Source organism: Sturnus vulgaris, chromosome 3, assembly GCF_052056855.1.
Source record: "Sturnus vulgaris isolate bStuVul1 chromosome 3, bStuVul1.hap1, whole genome shotgun sequence".
NCBI classification, from domain to species: Eukaryota; Metazoa; Chordata; class Aves; order Passeriformes; family Sturnidae; genus Sturnus; species Sturnus vulgaris.
Window position 1 is genome coordinate 25,918,524 of NC_142245.1, and position 17,301 is coordinate 25,935,824.

At 37.7% G+C, this 17,301-nt stretch overlaps 1 long non-coding RNA gene across 1 annotated transcript in view; it reads left to right on the plus strand.

Moving 5' to 3' along the window:
* The window catches only part of LOC148224235 (uncharacterized), a 244,344-nt gene extending 243,934 nt beyond the window's left edge, over nt 1–410 (plus strand). Inside the window, exon 3 of the long non-coding RNA XR_015802207.1 lies at nt 300–410. This is a non-coding gene — a long non-coding RNA (uncharacterized LOC148224235). The remainder of the gene's footprint in view (nt 1–299) is intronic.
* Nucleotides 411–17,301: the final 16,891 nt, after the last annotated feature.

Here is a 17,301-nt window from a genome sequence, read left to right on the forward strand (position 1 = left end):
GTGCTTCATCTGAAAACTCCATGGGGGATCACATTTCAGAACACAAGTGTCCTTGTACAGTATGCATTTCCTCTTTGGTTCACAGGTTTGCTCATGCAGAGATTTAGAGTAATATTGAATTACTGCCTGAAGCCATGCCTGACTATCTTTTTCATTAATTACCTTCCATGGCTTTGGGACAGATTAACTGATAAATATATGAATCCCTAGTGCAGTAACCTTTCCTGTGTACTTAGAATTACTGATAGGCATGTAATCTCAGAATCTGTGAAAAACTTTTTTTTTCTTTCTTCCTATAGATTACTACTGAGCTTTTGCTGAATTGTCCATCCATGCTGCTGTATTGTCTTTGCTAAAAGATGCTTTTAACCAACAACTAGGACCTCTGCAACAGTCCACAAGGAAAATTGGTATGGCTTTTCAGAAAACATATCTGTTTCTCTTTGTTTTTCATATGTTAGCATGAAAGATGGGTAAAACTTCATAATGCCCTGTGTTATCTTCTCTGAGCAACAGATGCTTCAGAGTAGTCTAAGAAATGCAAATGAGACAACTGTTTTTCTGTTTTCTTTTTTATCTTTCCTTAGCAAAATATCTCGAGAACTGGTCATTCTGGAAGGCTAATCACACTGTTTAATAAAAACAAAAGCCTAGCCTCAGTTGCAGCTGAGTTTTATGTTTCTCTAAGCTGCCTTCAGCAAACTATCTGCCTCAAGTTATTTGACCAGTGTGCCACCTCCTCTGTGCAAAAATTACTCATATTGTTTAAGTTTTTTAATTCAGTGAGATTCGCTTCTGATACTCCTTCTAGGCACGGAGAGCTGTTGTATTTTTTTGCTTTAATTATATCTTGTGGGTATTCTTACTGCATAATCTAACTAGTGATCTAGTTAGACAATATTATTGAACAGCAGCCTTGCTGGGATTGCTTGAAGTTTCCCACATGTAATCCCAAAAGCTTTGGTTTAGGTGGCCACTGCAAGTGAAAAGAATCACTTAACCACAGCCTGAAGAAATCAAATAAAGTTAGTAGTATAAAGCATATATATAAAATTAACTGAGCTAATGTACTTGCATATTTGCTTCTAAAGCCTTTGCATTGATGCATGTTATAAATTGTTAGCAATATGTGGTAAGAATCTCTATTTACAGGAAGTTATAGCAAGTGAACAAAACTTTTCACTGATGTCATTATAGGAGGTCAGTTTAGGTCTATTCGCATTCACAGGATTGGATCTGAGTTAGAATTAGACTTCTAAAGTTTTAAACATGAAGAAGAACTATACAGGGGGTAGAACAACCCGAGTCTTTGTGATTTTTTTAATCTTCTTTGACACTGATATAGAATTCCCTCCAGCAAGAGATATTTTAAAAATTACAAATAAGGCTCTGTATGCCCCAAAAATATGGGAGCTGCATTGCTAGTCTGTAGTTCCTTAGGGTGAAGATAGCCTTGGTTTTCATGCCCAAGTAAGCAAGTCAGTTTTATAGCAACTCCTATCCTCCTGAGCCTGAGCACTATTATTGCTAAGCATCCATAAAATTAATGCCTAGAGTAATTTTTCTTCCATCTGTTCAGCTTGAATGGAGAAGATTCGTTAAACCATGTTTGTAGGGATGTTCACAGGGAAATGCATGCCCACCCTGATGTTAGGCTGGTTAACTGGTTTTTTAAACACAAAGCTAATACTGTTAGATGGCACAGATCTTGAACAAATACAAATATGACAAATGCAAATCACAGTTTTTTCTTTTCTTACAAACTTGATGTTCTTTCCCACTGTTGTTCTAAGAGCTAAGACTAACTGCCCACTTAGAATAATTAGTAGTTGAAGTCCACCTGTCAATTGTTTAAAGTTAGATTAAATCCAGCCTTTGCAGTCTGATACTTTTTCAGATTCAAGAAGCCAGAGCCATGTAAACATTGAAAGTAATTATGTCTCTTTCTCCTCCTGTTCTTCTTTTTTTTTTTTTTCTTTCCCCTTTTCTTTCTGATGTTAGTTATTATAGAAAAGAGTTGGCTTGAGTTTCAGAGTCTGCCAAAAAGCCTCTGGCATTCCCTGAGGGATTGAATTTTACATTCTTCAGCAAACAATGTCTGTCTCCAGAAATGCAAGAGGAAAACACAGTTTTTCTTTTTAATCTAATATCAGTGTCTAAGCCTAATGGAGCTCTGATTTTTTATTTTCAAGCCTGAGGAACATCATGTGTTGATACTAGTATGTGCCTTTTTAAACTTCATTTGTTATCTTTAAGCAGCTGTTAAAGTGTAAACAAGTTGTTTTTCTCTTCTGTGTTAAAAAAAGGCTCTTTACTTATCCAAAAACTCCACTGCTATTGTGCTTATTGGGCTATGATAGCAGCAGTGTAAAAACATTATTGAATGGAGCAGATTTTTGGTTTATTTCAAAGCCTTTCAAAAGTACAAATCATCTGTTTCTTTTCAGCCTTTTCTTTGCTAGTAGAAAATTAAAGCAAATAAGTTAGCCAAGAGATAGTAGCATAAGAGCTTGTGATTTTTTTCAAATATAATAGAGAAGGGATTTCATATTTCTGACAATGATTTTACATTAAAAATTCATGTACAGTCTAGAATTTAAAAGGGATCTTGGTTGAGCATGTTAAAGGAGGTCTGATTCCTCAAAAGAGCAGGAAGTACAAAACATTCTTCCTTTCAAGGTAAGGCAAACTGTAATCTGACCTTTTGGGATTATTTGTATGCCGTATATATACAAATTTCCCTCTTTCTCTGCATTACCCCAGATCTGTATTTCCCTTCCAGACCACAAAGACTTTCCAAAGATAAAAAAAAAAAAAAAAAGAAGAGATAGGGGAGAAGAGTGGTTTTAAACATTTTGCATACAGACAACAGCAGCAATGTCTGCACGTGTGTTAGAGTGGGAGTGCAACATGGACTTTCAGGACTGAGACTGTTTACCATCTCCCCATCTCCAGCAAAATCACCGCCACCACATAAGACTAGATTGCTAAAACCACTCCTTGAAATGTACAGGATATATACACCTTGAAATCCTCTTCATGCTCTCATAGGAAAGCTCCACAACTAGGAAAAACAATCATGGTTCCAAATTATTCCTTACAGGTTGTTTTTTAATTTGCTTTGATTCTTTTCACTTTTTTAGCTTGAGTTTCACTTGTTATGCAACATTAAAGTAACAATATTTGCTTAGAAACCCATGATGCACACAAGGGGATATGTACAAATGTATGTTTTAGGACTGAACTGCAACTTATGCATCTTCTTTTGTTAGATGCATATCAAGTCTGGCTCAGGAGTCTTCTGGCCACTGAAGTCCAACAAGTGGCTTGCTCAGCCTGGCATTAATTAAAACCACCAAAGGACTGTGCAGAGCTCTGTACAAGCAATTTGTTTGTTCCCCATCTGGTAGGCAGAGGGTTCTGAAACAGAGGGCACTTCTGGGTGTCTCCTCTCTTCCATAAGATTTGTTCAGAAAATTGTTTTTGCTCTGTACAAACTTTTATTCTGTACTCTTTGATATCTGGTTTGAATACTTTCAGGACATTCAGCACTGGTGCCCTTCACCACAGCTTTGCCCTGTCCATGCTCATGTGAATGTGTGTTCTGGAATGAATGGGTGTTCACATATTTTTTTTATGTTTATTTTGGAGAATAACAGGGTTAAAGAGCTGTGCCTTATGATGGAGTTAAAGGCAGCTTCTTAAGCTTTGTTTCCCACAGGTTGCTAGAAGGTGGTAGGGAAAAGCATTACACCAGTTGCAAATCCCTTGGGATCTCCCAGCTCTTGAGGCAGAGAGTGTGTGTGTGTGTTTGGGGTATAGGGGAAATAAAAGCTTGTGCCAGGTTTTACCACAAGAAGCCACTGTAGGGTTCAAATGAGCCTCCTGAACAGAGGTGTGATTTGTCACAGGATCTGCCCTTTGCTACTGAACCAACTGTTCTTTCTATTGGTCACCTGAGATATTTCCTGTGCCTAAACCTTCCTGGGTCTCTCCATGTGCCCTGCTGGAAACCCTATGAATTTAGCTTGATATATATTACACTCAGTAGATGATATTTATGATGCTTTAGAAGAGTAAAATAGCATGCCCTAGTGAAATAGGAGCTATTTTAAATGTCAGACATATAAGTGGACTGCTAAAATTTTAGCATGAATGTATTGCAGAATCAGGTACAAAATGTGTTGAGTGGGTTTTTTTAAATTTTTTTTTCTCCCTAAAGTGATGGGTTTTTTCCCCCCACCGAGCAAGACCTAGCCAACATTGTTTGCCTCTCAAAGGTGTAACAAAAATACAGTTCTGTAATTTTGCCTGTATTGCAAATTGTTAATGAGATGGATAACACTCAATACCAAAACTACTAGAACTGGAGACGTTTAAAAGGCACTTAATCACTTTATCTTCTGATACTCATCCCGTTTGCTATTTTGGAAAGAGCTATGGAGAGCAGGCTTAGCAGATGCCAAGCTATCCTGCACTGAGCTCACCACTCCAGCTTGATCCTGCACGCCCATTTCAGTTCTTCTGAGATTTTACAACCTCAGGATTGTGCTGCAGAAATCAAGCAGGCCAAGTGATTTAATACATCATTTTCTCCCCTCTGAGCCTCTATGGATTTCATCTCACAGTAGAGGGCACTGTGAAGTTGGTGTTCATCCTCTCAAGGAACTGTATAAAACCTTTTTTTCCTATAGCCACGGAGATTCCAGGGTGCTCTTCAGATTTATAATTTTAGCTCTGCTTGCTGCTCATGTTTAATTGATGTAGTTATATTTTACTCCAGCTCTTGCTTTGGTTCCTAATGGAATATTTTTTTCTACTCTTTGTCTCCTCTACTGCCATGCATTGTTGTTTAACTCCACTGTTCCATCCCAGATATGGCTATATTTTAGTGGTCAGCCAGTGGATTGCCATATCAAGTATTTAGCTAAATGCTTTGCAGATCTTTCTGTATGAAAAAAGCTCCATTGAGACTAAGAGGATATTATTATTCACAATGTGGTGACTAGTTTCACACATGGCTGAAGCAAAATAAATCATCAGTGTGTTTAACAAAACAGTGAGTAGACCTCTTGTTGACCACAGCATATTTGTGGTCAGCAAAGAAGGGGTCTTTTTATAGCTATTAATGTGCTGCCAAGGTGCTTTAGCTGAGATTTTTGCCCTAAGGGAGGTGGGCTTCCTCTACCACATATTCTTGTTTCTCTGCTAGGCCCCTTTCCAGAGCCCTACCCTTACAGAGTGATTTGTTACAAAAATCCAGTCCTGAAGAAGGAAACATCTTACTGAAAGAACTGATGCAGATTAGTGATGCAGATGCTGAATCTGATAAGAAAATAAGCAATACTTTTGGCTGTTCAAGTAGTAATTTTTATTTCTGAGCTGATCAGCTGCACACAAAAAAAAAAAATAGTGATACATCACCATTTCTGTTATGCACAGAATATTAAAACCTGAAGGTTTGAAGAAAGCCCAAGTGGTAGATATCCAGCATCACACTGATACTCCAGGTGTTTGTGCTTCCATTTCTGAGCATTTAAACTGGTGTTCAAATGTTTTTTAATTGGTCTGTTTATTACACATTGAAGGGAATAGCATTGGTCAGGCATGGGACCATCTGATTTACCACCTGTACTTTGGAACCTGACTTCCTGGTAACAACCTGGGGCAAAGCACAGTGAGTTCTTATGCTGAGGGTCCTGCTGAGCAGACAGTGATGGAGCCAGTGCTGGCTGCTCTGTGCTTCCTCCCATCATCGTGCAGGAGTTAATGTGAGCTGCTCAGCCATCTGGCCAACTGAAAGTCCTACCAGAGATTCTGAATGCTTTTCCAGTCAAAAAGCAGGAAGTTTGAACACATTGATATGCTGTTTCAAGGGCACAAATGAAACGTGGTTTCTACTAAGAACAGAAAGAAGGAGAGATCTAAAGCAGCACATAAAGAGAAGAGTCATGGGCGGTATGAGAAGAAGGGAAGGAATATAAAATAGGAAAGCTATTCTCCACAGCATATCATTATGTAAACCAAAAGCAGAACCTTTGCTTTAAAGGCTTACATTTGACTAAAACATGTTTCTTGACATACCATTTACAAAAAGGCCTAATCTGATCTCAGTCTAGTGTAAAAAGAAACAGCTCCACAGAACGCATTGGAAGTTCAGTGAATTCATGGGAGGGAAAACTCCTGTGAAATAAGCAGGGTCATCTTTACAAATGTATCTAAACTATCTTAAGCTCTCCAGACGAAGTTCTAAAGTTGCATATCTGCAAACAAGAAAAATGAAAAATGCAAATAGTTTATTGAAGACATTTCTCAGCTTCTTTTGTATTTATAAATAAATGTGGATTATATTTGTAAAACATAGAGAGTGCACTCTCTGTGTTTACTTTGTTGTCCAGCTTTCAGTTTTAGCATGAAACAAATGGTTTCTGCCATCTCTAAACTACGTTAAAAGCACCCATTGTCTGATTTTTTTTAGATATTAAATTCTTCATGACTATTAGTCCTGAAGTATTCTATATTCTACTTATGCTGGCCAGATACAACCCAGTTCAGATATAATGTGACTGAGTCATCATTGCCACAAAAATGTATCCAGATTAGTGTACTTGATCTCTTTTTTTTTTTTTTTTTAGGACAATTACAGCTCACAAAAAGTTACTTAATAGAGAAAATTTCTGTCTGAATAAATGCATGTGTAGAAATACATTTGGTGTTTCTCTTAAAAACTTCATGTTGCATCTGTGTCTTCTACAGGTGGGTATGTCCTGCATGACATATGAGGTGCTGGCAATTCTCTGGAGAAACAGGGATTGATTATCATTTTAAAAATGAAATTCAGCTGAAGTTATCAGATCAGATTTGATTTTCTATCACCTGTGGCAAACATGCATGTTTCACAAACTGTAAAGTACAGTAAAGACTAAGGATTAACACAGAGTGTTAAAAGGAACTCAATTTGGTAATGGTTAATATCAGAGCTCTGGCTGAAGCAATTGTATTGGTCAGAAATTATATAGGATAATATAACAGGAGAGCAGATAACATTTGATAATATTTTACTGTGGAGGAAGGTCATCCTTTTTGTTGTTGCAATACCAACTTCATATAAATGTAATTAGCTCTGCTTTAAAATAAGTGAGAAATTTTGATGGGTTATCATTTTCATGTATAATCAGATCCAAGTGCCAATTTGTGGCTTTATCTATCATGCTGCTTTCTCCTTCCTTCTATACTAAAATGGATTTGTTTTTTTGTAGAAGCTGACGCACTTTTTTCTTTGGGACAACAGGGATGATGTCTTGGAGAGTGCCCTGAAATAATTTCTGGGGACTTGGATGCCAATTTTGTTGCAGGATCTCTCTGATGTAGGACACTCATTTTACTCAACCCTGTTTGTGAGTCACTGCCTTTGAGAGGAACGTATTGCTTTTCAGTTTCAGGAATGTTTTCTCAGTAAAAGACATTGGTAAAGGCTACATGTTAAGGTTCTGTAGTGATCTGATGAATATTTAGCAGGATTTCACTTCTCTTGCCTTCTCTATGCTAAAATCTTAGAAATATCTATTAGTTGTTGCAGGGGAAAATTAATACTGAAGGTCTCTGAGCTGTTATGACAGTTATGAAACTTGCTCACAATTACCAAAAGTGCCTCATGAGGAACATTTAGCTGAGCTGGGAAACTTCTGAAATTTGCAAACTCACTCCCACGTGCAGCAGTTTGGCTCTTCTTCAGAGAGCAGGGCTTTCTTCAGCAGTGATGCTGAGCATCACCTTCCTCCTCCCCCTCGTCCTTGTCCTCCTCCTCGCCTGCAGAGGCTGAGCACACCACGTCCAGTGCCTCCCACTTTAACACATGAAAAGCAATGTTGGCCACCAAGGCAATCTCGTTTTATCAATAAAAGCAGGGTGAGAGGCCATGTTAGGATATAACAAACCTGACCTTTCTGTTCATAAGTACCAGGCTGCTCAAGCCAGGCACAGATATTTTAGCTGGTATTTTTGTCTAGGCCAAGCTGTTCTTGAGAAGTAAAGATTGTTTATGAAACCTCCACTGAAAGCAGGTGTTGCAGACATCCCATTAGTAACCTTTGACTTACCTTCCCCTTTGAAACTTTTCATCCCAAAGGACTGATATTTCAAAGCCCCCCCTCCTTTTTTTTGTGTCCCTCCAAGTTTGCATATTGTAAACATTTTTCTTCTCTTCTCTGGTGGAACAGAGCCAAAAATCTGCACAATGGGGGAACTAGATGTTAATGAGCGGAGATTGTGGGAAAATGTGTACCGGGCTGCCCTGCCTGACCTGCATGATAATGCTACATTTAGCACATTCTTTTCCATTAGTGTAGCAGGCCTTGAAATGGTAGCAAACAACATGTATTGTGAAGGTTTGTTTTAAAGAAAGCTGCTTTCCTAGGAGAGTAGAAATAAAAAAATTATTTATTGTGTAGAGTTGGCAGAAGTACAGCTGGCTCTGGAAATATTTTTGCACAAAGAGTGGTGTGAAATTATATATTTTTCTTCACACTTTTTAGTAAAATTGCTCTATGTAAAGGTTTACATTATGTAAAACAGATTACGTATGAGCTCGTACTGAATCAAGAAAGTTTGAAATCTATGGCATTTAGGCACTGATGAGAACAAAAGTGGTTATTGGATCCATTAGGACAAAAAATATTCTCACACTTTGGCATCTTCTAAATAGATTTTTTTTCACTCTGGCTGTGTTCACAACCCCTTTTTAATGTGTTTATGTCAGTGGAGTTTTGTTTGTACAAAATGCTCCTGAAAAATTAATTTTGGCTTCTCTGAGCCAAGTTTCATTTAATCATAAAACAAAATTTATGTCTCGACCATATGAAAATCATTAGGGGTAAAAGGATTCTGAGAACATAAACAACACCATGTGACTTAGACACCCAATTGCACAGCTTGAACCTATCAAGTGGTGAACATATTAAAATGCTAAAGAGAACACTTACAGTCAGCATTTGGTGTGCAATGAGTAGGGAGAAATTTGTTTGCACAAAACCTCTGACTAACAAAGACGAGTACTGAAGGAATTAATAACAAGAGACTGTAGATAATTTCTGAGCAGAGAAAGGGTTTAAATCAGTATTAAAAGCTGTTTCTTGCAAACTTTTTACCCAGATATTTTTTAAATTATCCTTTTACACATCCAACTTTGCTCTTTCACTTAAGGAAAGAGTAATTCGTGTAGTAAAAATTTCATCCAAATGTGAACTGTTTACAAATGACATTCCAGATCTTCATTGGGAAATGCTTATTTCTTCACAGTCAAAGATTCCTGAAGAGCTTTCTGTGGGGAAAGAGACTTCCACTCATTACCTTAAAAACAACACTCTTATCTCCGCTGTGGAGTGTATGTGGGCTCTGAGCCATATTTTGTGAAGGACAAAGCAAATTCTTTAGCAAAACATCTGCTAGATAAGAGCAGCATTCCTTAGAATAGGTTTCCTGATGAAAGAGATGCCAAAGCCTTGATTCCAGAAGTACTTATATGCTAAAACATCTACTGTCTGTGCTCTAGTTCTGGTTCATGCTTTCAGGAGCAATGTCAAACCCAGGCTAACACTGAAAATACAAAGTTGGTTAACAAGATGCTTTGGGGCCACTCAAATCAGCTTACCTTTTGCAAGGTAAAAGGAAAGAATGAAATATCAGTCTTATTCTCAGGAATCTTTAAGATGGCATGAGATGCATATGTGGCCAGCTGATAGGCAGTCTCTGTGCCAATTAGGAAATGGGGTTCTTTTCTCCACAAACACTGTCTGTGCCATGAGCAGTGTTTCCAGCAGCTGTGCCCTAAGAGTTACTCAGGGCAGCTAAAGGGCAATGGCCTGAAGCCTGTGCACTAAGGAAGATGTTTATGTACTCTTGCTCCAGCAGGAAGGAATTCACAGAAATACACTCCTAATCTATCCTGCAAAACCAGGGCATGGCATTGAGAAAGGAAACGTGGTAAAGGGGACTGAGTACAAATTTATTGTGTGTTCATAAAAGCCCCTTGGTAACACCAAGATAAACTCTGTGCAGGGAACTTTGAGGCCTGGAAGGCCCTGGGTTTAGTGGAGTCCTTGCTGTTTATTCTGGAGAAATCTTCATGATCCAAGTGGGTATCTATTGCCAAGCTGGGTGTTTTCAGTTCCCATTTTTCACTCTCTGTCTTCCATGCCTGTTGCTATGGTTCCAGGTTTCTGATGTCCTCTCCTGCTTGGTGTTCTAACTGCTGAACATGTCTTTCTTGTCAAATATTTCTGTATAATGATCTGAGCCTTACCTTGGCACATGGTTATGGCAAGCACCAACGTGGTGACCTTGTCTATTGAAGCATTGTGCTCGTTCTCAGCTGACCTTTGGTTCGTCTACATTTCTCATGGAGCTGTACCTTCATCACATGCCTTCTTTGTGCTTATCTTCCTCTTCATTGCACTCGAGGGATGTTGTGGCCTGTGTTTTGGGAACTTCTCCAAGTGAGAGTCAGGGAGTTGCACTGTAGCTGAAAACAGGAAAGCAGGAAGACTGGGTTTTCAGTGAAAGAGGAGAGATTGGGAAAGTTGCTTATTCTTTTCATCTTCCTTCAGTTCCTGTCAGGTGCTGGCTACGTGTGGTTTGGATTTTAGTTTTTCAGATGGAATTCTGCAATTTGCAGACCATCACATCACGTCACTGCTTATATATGACAATTATGCCCCCACAGGTGATGAGCGCATCCAGCCTGCTGCCTTGCTGGTCCTGCATTTATATTCTTGAAATTTCCTCCAGATTTGCTTTCAAAGCCCTGCAGAAAATATGTTTTTCTTTGTTCTTTCTTCATTAATTGGTTCCTCAAGCTTCACTGTCTGAAATTCCCATATTCTGTATGAGTGCCTTAAGAGATTGCTTCCAGCTCAGCCAACTCACATTAGATTTGGCTTCTTCCAGTCAGTACTAACTTCTTCTTGAGCAATTATCATCATTCAGACTAAATATTGTAGGGCATCAGATAATATTGCAGACCTGGTCTTTCCTGGGCTGGTTTTGTTAGATAATAGAAGGTATTCACCCTTCTTTCCCACAAGCACTGGAGTGCTCACACTATTGAAACCTGGAAGTTCTGAAAGTTTTCAGCAGCAGTAGCCTGCCCACACCAATGCGTCTCTAAAAAGGTTGAATGAAGGGTTATGCTATGTTCAAATTTTTTCAAGTTATTCTTGCTAAAACTTCAGGACTCATTTGGTAAATGTGAAGCTTATTCAAAAAACCTATCTCTATTAAGAAAGGATTTCAGCACAAGATAAAACATGAATCTGGATAAGAATCAACAAGAATGTATTTAAGTGCTTTTCCATGTAGGCCTTTGCACAGTTGATATATCATATCAACTCATATCATCTTTTTGTTTCTTATTCTGCTGTAATCTTAAGGCCATCTGCTATAGATACTTTGAAATATTTGTTTGATCCCTTCAGATATCTTGCCATCACTAGATTTTTTAAATAGAGTTCTCAAAATCTCTCTACTGAAAACAGTATTGGTGTTCCCATTGTACAAATTATGAGGTAAGTTACAGAGACAACTTTCCAACTTCACAAAGGAAAAACTGGGCCAATGTAGAATAGTCAACATCACAGACTCTTCTTGAAAATGGAGGAGGTAATTTCTTTTGAGACAGTGATGTTTCACAGAGTGAGTGCAGCTCTGCTCTCATGTTAAGAAATTTAAGCTTTTGAAAACCTACTTGCTGCCAAAAGACTTCTCTTTCAAGACTTTTAACTGTGGCTGATCCTCTGTTTAAAGGCTTGTCCAGCTGTGCTTTATAAATATCTCTTAACTGATAAATGAATTATTTCCTTCAGTTAAGCTCTCCATATTGCTGAGCAGAGTTTGCAAATGTACAGTTTTGCAGTAGACTTAATACTTTTCCAAACTGGCTCTCTTCTGATTTTATATTTGGTATTTATGCCCTCTATATTTTTAACTTGCTGGCATAATTTTGGCCCAATTTGGTGAAATGTTGTCAATCACTGTTGCAAGATGTAAGAAAGAATACTAGAAAATATTGTCTTGCCATTTTTAATCTAAGAAAACAGCTCTGTTGCTGATCTTGCTGGCTGTCTAACAGATGGGCCAGAGTCCCATGAGAAGACAGCCACTTCCTTGCATAATAAACAAAGAAGGAGAAGTTGTCTGCAAGCCATTAGTGTATTGTAAAGTTAGATGCAATGTCTTGATATTGTCAGAATGTGTTCCTCAAGCACATTTCTTTGGCATTCTGTCATAAGTCAGACACAAGACAGCATTAAATCAATATTAAAACTTTAAAAGGCTGCCAGCTGTTTAATTCTTTCCAATGAAAGAACCCCAGTAAAAATATCCTCCAATTTTTTAATGCTGATAACCAACAAATAGACAAGGATTGAGTAGGGTATTTGATAGAAACAAGATCATTTGGCCTATGTGACACATTACCAGGATGCAGTGGAGATTGCTGTCTAGTACTATTCTTGTTTGAATTACGAGCTGGTTATGGTATAGTGAAAACTTATGAAAACCCTGGCTGGTCATTACATTAGAATTGGGTCTTTGAGAAGGGACACCTAAGGAAAATTATAAGACCCACCAAAAATTTTACTGTCTTTTTCTTTAGAGTATTTTCTATTATATTCAGAAGACAACATATTGCTTGTACATGAAACTGTTTCTGGCCACTTTTCATAAGAATTTTCAGTGAAGTATAAAAAAGTAACAAGTTTCATTTGCAGAAGAAATAGCTTTTGTGGTGAAATGGATTTCCCACTTTTTAAAAAAATCAGTACATATAGGTGTTTCAATATGGAACTGGCAATTAGTCTTTCCTTTTGGTTCAGCCAGAAAAAATAAAAATTGTACAACTCTCAAAAAATTTTTTATCCAATTATTCATGGCAGTTTTGGCACCCCCCAAAAAAAGATAATCAGTTCCCAGATCATAATTCTGTTTAAGCCTGTAGGACATGATGCTGCTAAGCAATATGCTACTTACGTAGTTGTCCTGACAGGTCTTAAGACCTTCCCACTAAAATTTCATGTTTAAGTTAGATGCAGAAATAGATTCAGTGATCTGAGAGAGGAAAAAAAAAATACACTCTATCTCAATAGACTGAGGTGATGATCCTTTTTCCTTTTTTTTTTTTTGTTCATCTTAAAACTAAAAAGCACTTAAAGCTAGAAATAAAGCCTTTCACATGACCACTGGTAAAGTCTTTTAAGGAACTACTGTAAACTGAAAAACTGACAAAATGCAATGAATATTACAAATACCACTGCAGACTGATTCTTTTGACTTCTATCATAGCTTGAAAAGTTGTACTTCTGTTTCTAGAACACATTATCAGTAGAGACAATTTCAAAAGAAGATATACTGAAATTTTGTAAGTCTCATGTCACAGGTTTTTTTCTCAGCTTCAGAGTGAATGAAATTGGTCCAATTTGGGGGGGGAAGTAAAAAGTAGAAGAGGGATTTTCAGAAAAATCAGTAATATCTGAGTTTTTATATTCAGATTATGTGAATGAATGTGCAGTATACTACATATGTCCTGAACTGTTCTGGCTTCTAGGATTGCTAATTATGTATTATAATACTTTTGTCACTTTGCCTCTTCTTTGCTGTTCACAGGGAAAAAAATGTAAAATTTTATTAGTTGGCTAGCTGGTAAAAAACTCTACACATTTATGAGAAGCATAAATGTTGAAAATGTACCTTGTTCACTGTTTGTAACTCAGCTCGGTTTTGCTTTACCCCATATGCTGTTTTATTTCATTCTAAAGATGTAGGGAGCAAGTTACTAGATCATCATAGGACAGATGCAGTGTTAATGTTTAGGTTAACTGGTGAAATTAAATTACCCAGATGTGTTATGGGAAACCCCTGTTTAACCTGGGGTCATATGATAACTATCAGAAAGCTGATTTTAAAATATCCTCTAAATAATCTCCCATCTCCATCGATTACTTTCTGTCTTTACATGTCGCTCTTAAGAAATTAAATGAAACCCACTTCTCTACAAAGACTATGTAGCCTGTGGAAGTAATAATGCCCCATTTATAAATACCAAAGAGTATCACTGAGAACAAGTGTCTCATTTCATTGCTCATTCATTATCATAGAAAATCGAAGAATTTACAAAGAACCTCAGGACAGTTCTGTGGGATATAAAACAGAGCCAGGGGGCTTGAGGCCGGGTTTTGATGCTTTGAAGCAGCTTTCCAGTGTATTTGAAACAGTATAAAGAATAGTAACTTTTTCTTAATCCTCTCTTTGAATGAAACAGTGACATTTCAAAGGCTGAGACAGTTTTGAAAACATAACTAAGCTAAACCCCTTTAGCTTTGCATAGTGCTAATTCTGTGGGATCATATGTAACCAATGGCTAAAGTGAATAACTGGATAAAGATTTGTGCCTCTAGTTTAGCAGGACCTCTGGTTCATACTTTGAATCAAACCAACCCTGAAAATTTTTTTCCCTCATTGATCCCTGCTAGGAAGTTCCATGAAAAGAACAGGGAGCACAATACATCAGCTCTTTTCATCAGGCCTTTTTAGGTCCTGGAAAAAGTGAACAAAAATATCCAGGCTGCTCTGTTTTTAATGAAGGTCATGGCACTGCATTTTGTATCTGTTATTTTCTTCAATAAGTTTGTATCCCTTTTAATGTAGGCAGGGAAAAATAGAGCTAGAATTCGTGGATTTGCTCCAAATAGGCCACAAAACAACAGTTTAGTAAGACAAATTATTTTAAAATAATATCCTTGCAACATTTGTCTCCTCAATATGCAGAATAATTCCTGGTATTCCTTTATTATTTTTAATGTCTTATGTCAGAGAAAAATGATGACTTCCATCATGAAATCAAAAGAAAGGAAAACCATTGCGACTGATACTGTGATTAAAAAGTGGAATTAAAAGATCAAAAGCATTGAAGAAAGCAGTCTAACACAAGTCCCCTCAATGCAACCAAAATCTCTGACAACTTATGTATTCAATTTACATGCACAAATAGGGTTTGGGGGCGGGCATCGTGTTCTGTGGGTGATGTGTGTTGAGTCCCGGAGCTCAGCTGTGCCTCGTGCATCCGTGTCCCGGCACGCTGGGTACCGCGGGATGCTCGGGGCCAGAGCCACAGCCCCTGGTTAGAGCGCCTGATCATCAGGGAACTCTGACCAAAGCAACAATCTGGGATCACTGGTTCAACTCCCTCGCTGTGGCAGACAGCTACATCACTGTAATTCTGTTATTCTAAAATCTAATGTCCCTGCTAGAAAGTTGGGCCAGAATCTCACTGCTGTGACAGATTCAAACATTCTCTTACTTTTAAATTGCGCTGGTGGCTGTGCTGAACTCTTTTCTACCTATGATACCAAGCACAGAAAAAATTATTGACTATAAGCATGCTTGACCTACATTTTGGGAAGTTAATAAGCCAAGTTGTCCTAATTTTCTCTTGTAACAGAGTCTACATATTCCTCTTATAATCTGAATAGACCTTCTTTGTATGTTTTCCACTCTTTTACCTTTATTGAATGTCAGTGATGAGAATTTAAATGCATGGCCTCCAGTGCATCAGTACTATGGCATGGTGCAATAGTTTCAGTAACTCCCTTTTCTACTCTGCCTGAAGCCTTGAGAGGTTGCATTTGCTTTTTGTAAGTGCTGGCTGTGATCAAATAAAATAGCATGCTCATTTTCCTCCTTTGTTGCATAAATCACAGTCTGTGAGCATGGAAGAGAAATTCTGTTTTTCCCTTGCTGATATATTGCTGTCCATGCAACTGAATGATGTTGCAATCTTTCCTTTGCAATATTCCTGCCTTCCTCAGCAGGGGTAGAACTCCCTAGCTTCATGCAATCAGTAACTTTGAATTGAGCATTTCTATTGATTGCTTCCAAAGTCAATAGTGAAAGTATTAAATACATCCTGCTTCAGATCAATGTTTTTTCAGTGCACATCTAATAACCTTCCAGTCCTTCAGGGTTGTGCTTTGTTGTGTTTTGAATTTGTTTTGGTTTATTTGGTTGGGTTTTTGTTGTTTTTTTTTTACTATAATCAATTCTTATTTGGTTTGTTATATCTATTGAAATACTGAAACTAATATTTACCTTCTCAGTATTATTTTTTCCCCTGAAAACATATCTGATGATTTTCTGAAAGCCAGATAATTACCATTTTCATATAGCAGTGTGTTGCTTACTTTTGGCATACCTTTGACAAACCTGAGGTGTGTTTTATTGTTTTCCTTTTATCTTTAGGGGTCTTTAATTTAACATTACTATTTTTTCCTGAGTTATAGTATTGAATAACAGCCCATGATGGCACCTGTGATTGCTCAGACCACTCATCTCCCACTCTGAAATATAATTCTCTAGTTGTGTAGTATGAATAGAGTGGTATGAGTTCAGCCTTTTTGTATGGAGATTCTGTGGTGTTTCTTGACTTCAGTACATTTAACTCTGAGCTTTTCTTTCATTTCTTTTCATATTAATTACCTTTTCTTATGTGCAGTTGTTCAACATCATTAGATAATGAGCTGGTCTCAACAGCAATAACAAGATCTTTGTGAGTAATTTCCCAAATATCATAATTAAAACCTATGTTTCATTAGATTCTCAAGTGTTCTGTTAACTCTAGACAAAGGGGGGGATTTTCATAGTCACAGATAGGATTTAGACATCAAATCTCACCCTTTCACCTTTAGAAAGTCTTCCCACGAAAACCTATATGATTTCTGAGCTATTGTTTCTCAGGAGGCAGAGAGTAACATAAGGAGCAGCTACCTTTGACTTTTTTAATACCTGCCAGCGCTGTAGCACCTCTGGCTTTTTTCTTTGGGGCTTCAGTAATTAGAGCTGTGTGAAGTTTCACACGTAGAATGGAACTGGATGATTCTGGCATCTAATCAGGTCAAAGGCTAAATTCCTCTGGTGTGCAACATGTTGCCCTAGGCTGAATTATAGCCCTGTAAACCGGAATGGTTAGATCCTTAACTCTGGAATATTAACTTGCTAAATTTTTTCTTTTTCTTTTTTTTTTGCAATAGATAAGGGATCACCACATCACACAACTGTCAGTTTTATATCACTACTGACATCTTTTGCCCACGCCCAATTGCAGGACGTGTTTCTATGCTCTGCTGTAATATCTCTTTGCTTTCCTAATTGCAGGAGGGTATATAGATGACACAAAGCATCCCACAGCCTTGGCCCAACGGGCTGATGCTCTGCTGACATAAAGCAGTGTAGCTGCCTAATTGTGTGCTCTGTGCA